Consider the following 7,233-nt stretch of genomic DNA (forward strand, 5'->3'; position numbering starts at 1 on the left):
TGAAATATTGCGATATATCGCCAAATCGATTTTTTCCTACACCCCTAGTCTGAAGTGGATCAGTGATCTGTGTTCCACAGTAGAACTTGTCTTCCAACAGAAGTCATCGGTCGGAACATGTGAGGTATGTGGAAAAACACCACCGTGTCTGAGAATAGAAGAACCCAAGAAGTCACTTTCTTTCTCTGCTCCGTAATCCTGAATGAAACCGATGACTCCTACATGTTCAGGGAGGTTCCTTTCTTCAAACAAGATCCAAACAATCAGGTATCTCAATCAACTCCATTTGAATTACATGTGAAATAAATAAAAAATAAAGTTTTAAGAAATCCCAAGATATAGATGGATGTTTCAGTCATCTCTGTTCTTAAAATTTTCTCACTAAACACACAGTAGCTCAAACACAACATGGGAATTAATTTGCTTATTAATAAAATATCGGTATCCACGGTGACCACTTTGTTTTTATGCAGAATCAAATAGACTAGAATCTATTTGTTCCATGCTGTTCTATTCTGTAACAGTTCAGAGTGAAGTTGTTATCTGACAAACTATTGGTTGCCACGTCGATGGAATATTATTTTTGGTTTAAGGAATCAGTTCTGAAAAAGTTCAGTTTGTGCTCAGACTTCACTGAAGACGGTACAAAAGCGACTTTTCCCCAAGTTTCTGAAGAAAGTGATTCAGGCCTGAAAGGTGAGTTTAGAGCTTTTTCCTGTCTGTAGTTCCTTCTTATTTTAAAAACTTTTCTTTATGAACACAAACGTTTCCGTGCATTTAGCTCAGATAATGTTAGCATTCACTCCAGATACGTTTAGTTGTTATCTTGATAATATAACACATTAACTCAATGATCTTAATTTTACATATCAGGTCTTACATTAATAAGTTCAAGAGCTTTTATTGATCTATTTCTGCTAAACCTTTTTTAAAGGACGTGACTGTAGAGAAGAAGGTAAAGCTGGAATTGTCATGTGGATGAAAACAGTTGTTAAAAATGAGAAACGTTTGCCAATCCTGTACTTATCTTCTTTTTCGCATGCCAATATTCACAGATGTTTCCAGTTCCTTCGTATCTCCAGGACCACGACTACTGCTGGAGGCCGACGAGGAAGGTAAACAGACATCTGCTGTTGAGAAATGATGCTAAATATTACGAATCAAATCCCAGAATCTCCATGTTATTGACTGGATCTCACTGTAGGTTAGTGCATGTTAGATCTTTAGGATTTGCCTGGAAGACCAGCTGTGTTTTTTATGACTGTAGGTTCAAAACCTCCATGAAAGATGATTGTCTCATTTCTCAGCACAAGTTTATGCAAATCAAGTTGTGTTTGTGCGTCTTGATTGATGGCAGCTAGGAGACAAAACTGTCATCAATCGGACTCATTTTTGAGTCATCAGATCAAAACTAGAATCATTTGTCTCAAATTCCAATGATCCGATTATTTAGACGAGATTCCCAAACCCTCTGACCTTCCAGATGTGTCTGTGGTGTTTCTCTGAGATCCGTTCTTTGTGGTGGTTTGTGTTCCAGAGACAGTGGGAGCAGCAGGACAGCAGCTCAGGAAGTGAAGACGAACCTCCAGCCAGAAGGCCGCGTCCAGAGCCAGATGTGAGCATTCCAGATGTCTGTAGAAGAGTTCCTTTCATTTGAAAAGAAACAAACCTGTAGTGTCACACACAGCTCCACCCGCTGCAGGTGTGGTAAAGATGCAGCTGAAGGATTTTCTGACTCCTCCTCCTCTGTCTGTCAAAGGTTCTGCTTCTGGACCCCCAGGAGCCCGTGGAGAACGTTCAGCCCGCCGCTCCCCAATCTCCGCCGTTGCCGGACTCTGTTGCCCGGGCCATTCAGGAGCTTCTTAGGGGATGGCCGGATGACTCTCCATACAGCTAGGAGATGAAACACACACACACACACATGCAGACAAGCACACACACTCACACACAAGCTCACTTTTTACATTTTACTTTATTTTTTTTAATATTTTTCCTGTTTGTTACTTTTAGTCTTTTAGTTTTTTCTTAACCCCCCCCCCGCAAAAAAAAATCCAGCTTAGTTTCTCTCTTTTACCTATTTTATTTTCCTTTTATAAGAAAACTTTTTGTGTTTCTATTTATTTTTTATTATCATTTTTTTATGTTTTCCTTATTTATTTCCATTTTATCTTTATGATTACTTTTGACGTTTTTCATTGTACGTTGCCTTTCATTCTTAAAAAAGTAAGTATTTTTTTCACTAGTTTAAACTTTAAAATAATAGCATTTATTTCCTTCCTTTTTTCAATGTGAACTTTTCTTTTACAAAATAAGAATTACCTTTTCAAACTAATTCTTTTCAATTTTTTCCTTTTGAGCAGCTGAAACGAAAACTCGTTTAAATAATCAGTAAGTTCCCTTCTCTATAACTTTTAGCAAACTTGTGCAAAATAAGAAACAAAAAGAACAAAACTGACAAATTCTTTTTTAAACTAAAAGGATCATCTTCAGGATTAAGGTGAGTCAAACTTGAATGATTTTTAGAGATTGATTACAGGATTACAGAATAACATCTTTGTTTTTTTCAAAAGCTTTTTTTTTTTTTTTTTTGCAATCAAATGACTAACGTGAACTATTTGAACTATTTATTGTTGTTTATGTTCACTGTTTGGAATGAGACTAACCAAGTCATGGTAAGTAGAAACACAGTTTCCTTTAACCTTTTCATTGCAAACGTTTAGCTTTTACTTTGAAAGAGTTTTGCTGTTTTTGTGTTAATAATCATTAAGGAGATATTTAGTGATATCTATATTTTTAAAAGAAAAGCTGCAGAAATGACTCCATCTCGGAAACATGCTGTGAGTATGGCAGCCTTTATTTTGAAATCCCTACAGACGCAGCAAGTTCCATGTTTCTACTGAATAAGAGTCTTGTTCCAGGCTGGAGGATGGATGGAGTTCCCAAAGGCCTCATCAATCAGAGCCTGGATCCCAGTCATGGTGAGCTCCAGTCTAGAGAACCGCCATTTTATTTCTGCTTGATGACTGTAAAACATTTAAAGAAGCAGAGAGACGACTTTTCCTTTTGTAACTTGTTCTCCATTTCCACCGGTCTGAGCCTCCAGCAGAACAGAGCAGACCCACTGGAGGAGCAGCGTTCTTCAGGATGACCAGCATCTCTGTTTGGAAGTGGACTCTTCTAGTTCCTCTTGACAGAATCCCCCATCATCATCCTCCTCCTTCATCCTTCACGCCATCCTTCAGCTGTTCAAGTTCAAACAGATCCAAAGGAAAGTAGCAGTAAAAATGGATTTTCAGCCATAAAAAACACAGATAATAAAATGTGTTTTTCTGTTTTCTGCCTCAGGTCAATGTTGGAAACTGAGAGTGAAGCAGGTTTTAGCAAAATCCAGGAGATCTTCCTTCACAGGAGGCTGAGTTTGGTGACAAACTTCTATCTGAACCACAAACACGTCTTAGTTCCAGATGCTTCGAATGCAAAGTACAGACCTTTGGTTTCCTACAGTGTTCTGGCGGTGAGTTCCTCTCAGTCATGGTTCCCAGCAGCTCCAGTCCTTCCACAGCCCACAGTCTGGCTCCACATGCTCCAACACAACAAACCTGGACAAACATCTCAGCAGCACAAACCCAACGTCTCAGTAAATGAATCAAATCATTAAACATGCATGTTTCTGTTTCCTGTAGGAGGATCTTGTTAAGAAGTCATGGTGGGGGGGGGGGCTTTGCACCATGAGTTCACAAGAGAAGGAGAGAAGATGCTGAGATGTAGATGCTGAGATGTTTGGAGCCACCGCAGAGGAAACAGAAAACCCAAACACGGATGGGCTGCCTCATTCCGGATCTCCTGCAGCTTCAGCAATGACCGAAAATGAGGCCACTTTTACAAGTAAGAACCAACATTTTTATCTCAAAGACGACACCAAGACTCAGTGCTCTTTACAGGAAATGAAAGTTAAAAAATTGATGTTCACGTTTTCCAGGAGGCTAAAGATATGCACCTGTGTTCCTCATGAGGACACGTCCTTCAGGGAACACGGACCGTGGACTTCCTGTTCATTCCCCACGGCTTCCCAAGATGCTGAACGAGAACCGGCTCCACGCAGCTCCATGATGACACCTTCATCGCCTCAGAGCCGCTCCTCTTCATGCCAACACCAGGAGCAGATCAACAGTTCTGAAGAACCTCTGCTGGCTCAGGGGAACCAGCACGCTGCTGGTCAACTCATCCTCTTCTTGACTTGTGCTGAAAGGACGTTTTCGGTTCTGTTTGGTTGTTGTCTCGAAAAAGCTGAAAAGTACAGTTTCATGTGAAGTTTTTATTTTTCAATCTTCTGTCCAGCAGTGAGAAAAAACTTTTTGAACAGGTTTAAAATGGCTTTTTTTTTTACTTCAAAAGTGTGTTTGTGTTACTTATCATATCTGTTTGAGTTTAGTGATGCTAAAACTGTATCTTTATCTTTCTGCTGTCAGCTTTATCTTCTGCACTGATTCTTTATTTAAAACTTTATGATGGAACAAATGTTTTAAAAATGTAAAAAAGAAAATTTAAAAACTGTTTTCTAGCCAATTACTTGATGTTTAATGTGATCTTTTTGTTAATGTAATGTGTTTTTCAGTTTTATTGATATAAAGTTTATTTTTGTTTTGCCTCAACTGTGATCAGTGTTTGCCATTTTAAAAAGAGCAGCCACTCCAACAGGTCTTTTATTTTGAAATCCAGCTTTTTAGAGAATTGAGGATTCCTGACTTGCATGAACTGGACTCACATGAAGTATCTACACAACATATGAACACAATGTAAATGTGATGACATTCATTTAATAATAATTACTATCAATCAGCAGATGCATTAATTGCATGCATTGTTTTTCGTTTCCTTCATTTTCAGCCATTTTTGTGATACAATAAAAATATGCTATTATTGAAAACTAAAATAGACTTTATAAAAGTAGACATTACATTTTATAGCTTACATTCAAAACAGATTTTTTTTGTTTTTCAAAACAAAACAAAATAATACTAAAAACCTTTGTGTAAAGAATGTCTCAAATAAACAGAACCTTTATCATTTGTGTAACCGGCCTGGTTACACACTTAGTTCATGATGCGCATCACTAAACCCATAGAAATCTGCGTTGTGTTCTTGTTCTGCTGAATAGAGGAAGAGAGTCTGGACCTGAACATCTGCTGATTGCTGAGTTTTTTATTAATGACTGCAGGAGGATTTGTACTTATCAAAGAAAGAAATAACTCGGTCACATGCAGTTCACTGTTCACGCACACGGGGTCGCTGTGTCCTCCTCTCAGTTGTCTCAGCGCGAACTGCATTTTAAACCTTTTCATAAAGTGTCTATGAAGACTCTCATTCATCCAGGTTGGTTCCATTGTAGTAGGTTTAGGGGATGTCATCCGGACTTGGTTATTAAAGTAAGAAGACGTTTCGCCTCTAATCCAAGAGGCTTTGTCAATTCTGAATTAGCTGGTCTAAGAGCTGGTATATATATGCGTCCATGGGGGAGGAGTCAGACCCGAAACTGGAGGTGTTGTCCACTTAGCCTACATGGTTTCGGGTCGTTAATAGTCCTTTGTCCTCAGCTGGGGGTTGGGGAGTCAGTGACTCGCTCTCCACATTGGTCCTCTCTTTCAGCGGTTAACGACTCAGGTGGAACTGGTGTGATTTGTTTGGGTTTCAAGACACTGCCGTAGATGGATGGAAGAATAAACCTGAGACCACCATTCTTATTAAGAGAAGGTTTATCCTTCTAGACAAAGATGGCTTCTTTCACTCCTCACTCAAACCATCCTTTCTCTCTGGCTAGAATTCGGACTTCACTGTCCTCGAAAGAGTGGTTAGTGGCCTTCAGGTGGAGATGTACTGCAGACTCAGGTCCACTTGGGTTGGCTCTGCGATGTTGGTAAAGCCGCTTGTGTAGCGGTTGTTTGGTTTCTCCTATATACTGTTCATTGCAGTTCTCTTTGCAGTGGATAGAGTACACAACATTACTCTGTTTGTAGCTGGGAATTTTGTCCTTTGGATGAACTAGTTTTTATCTGAGGGTATTGACTGGTTTGAGATGAACTGGGATGTTATGTTGTTTGAAAATCCTTTTAAGTTTTTCAGACAGACCTGAGAAATACGGAATTGAAATACTGTTCCGTTTTGTCTCTTGTTCCTTCTTGTCTTGTTTTCCTGTATGTTGGGATCTGGTGAATGCCCACTTGGGATATCCACAGGTTCGGAGGGCTTGGCGGATATGTTGCCCTTCTTTCTTCTTTCCGTCAGAGCTTGTGGGCACCTCCTGGGCTCTGTGTTGTAATGTCCTGATGACGCCTAGTTTGTGCTGTAAAGGGTGGTTTGAGTCAAATAAAAGGTACTGATCTGTGTGAGTAGGCTTCCTGTACACTTCAACCTGGAGCTGTCTGTCCTCTCCAATGATCACCGCACAGTCTAGAAAGGCTAGGGTGTTGTCCTTTGTGTCTTCCCTGGTGAACTTTATGTTCTTGTCGACTGCGTTGATATGATCTGTGAAAGTCTCCACTTCTTGGCTTTTGATCTTGACCCAAGTGTCGTCCACATATCTGAACCAGTGGCTTGGAGTAGTACCTGGGAAAGAGTCCAGGGCTCTTCTCTCGACTTCTTCCATGTACAAATACTTTTCATAAAGTATTGATCATAAATATAAAGCATTACTCTACCCTGACAACAAATCACAATAAAATAGAACCAAACTATTTATAAGTTCTTGAAATATGAAAGTATGTAACCACTGCTGTGTCTGCATTTACAGCTCGCAGAGAACAATTCTCAATAAAAGACAAAAAAATCTGATATTTTTCTTTTGAAATGCATTTGTGGTTCACTCTCTGTCCATCCATCCATCTTCCTCTGCTCATCCGGGACCGGGTCACGGGGGGAGCAGTCAAAGCAAAGATGCCCAGACTTCCCGCGCCCGGCCACTTCCTCCAGCTCCTCTGGGGGGACCCCGAGGCACTCCCAGGCCAGCTGAGAGCATTTGTGGTTCACTCTCTGTGTTAATACAAAATGATTGAGATACTTGTCACATTTAAACATTTATCAGAAGAGTCATTGAGGCCGGAAGCTCTCACATCAAATCTACAAGCTCGTCTATTTAGACACATTTTTACCTTCATAGTTCTACCCTAGATAGAAAGAGAGCTGAAATGTTGGATTTTAAAGTTGGACTCACTTCATCACAGAAGATCTGATGAAAAA

General features: G+C 39.8%; 2 long non-coding RNA genes across 39 annotated transcripts; both read left to right on the plus strand.

Moving 5' to 3' along the window:
• The first annotated feature begins 452 nt into the window (after nt 1–452).
• On the plus strand, nt 453–3,263 carry LOC111949009 (uncharacterized). Of its 38 annotated transcripts, none has more exons than XR_013648138.1 (10): nt 467–696; nt 1,056–1,115; nt 1,538–1,615; nt 1,760–2,223; nt 2,361–2,388; nt 2,479–2,497; nt 2,658–2,672; nt 2,801–2,837; nt 2,919–2,978; nt 3,097–3,263. It is a non-coding gene; the product is annotated as an uncharacterized LOC111949009 (long non-coding RNA). The 38 variants fall into 38 exon arrangements; XR_013648141.1 differs by having other exon boundaries at nt 2,806–2,837; XR_013648136.1 differs by having other exon boundaries at nt 459–696; nt 1,760–2,388.
• An 86-nt stretch (nt 3,264–3,349) lies between these two features.
• LOC110016612 (uncharacterized) lies at nt 3,350–4,652 on the plus strand. Its single transcript, XR_002875023.2, has 2 exons — nt 3,350–3,885; nt 3,980–4,652. It is a non-coding gene; the product is annotated as an uncharacterized LOC110016612 (long non-coding RNA).
• Nucleotides 4,653–7,233: the final 2,581 nt, after the last annotated feature.

Source organism: Oryzias latipes, chromosome 16 (assembly GCF_053564925.1).
Source record: "Oryzias latipes strain Hd-rR chromosome 16, Olatipes_Hd-rR_3.1".
NCBI lineage: Eukaryota > Metazoa > Chordata > Actinopteri > Beloniformes > Adrianichthyidae > Oryzias > Oryzias latipes.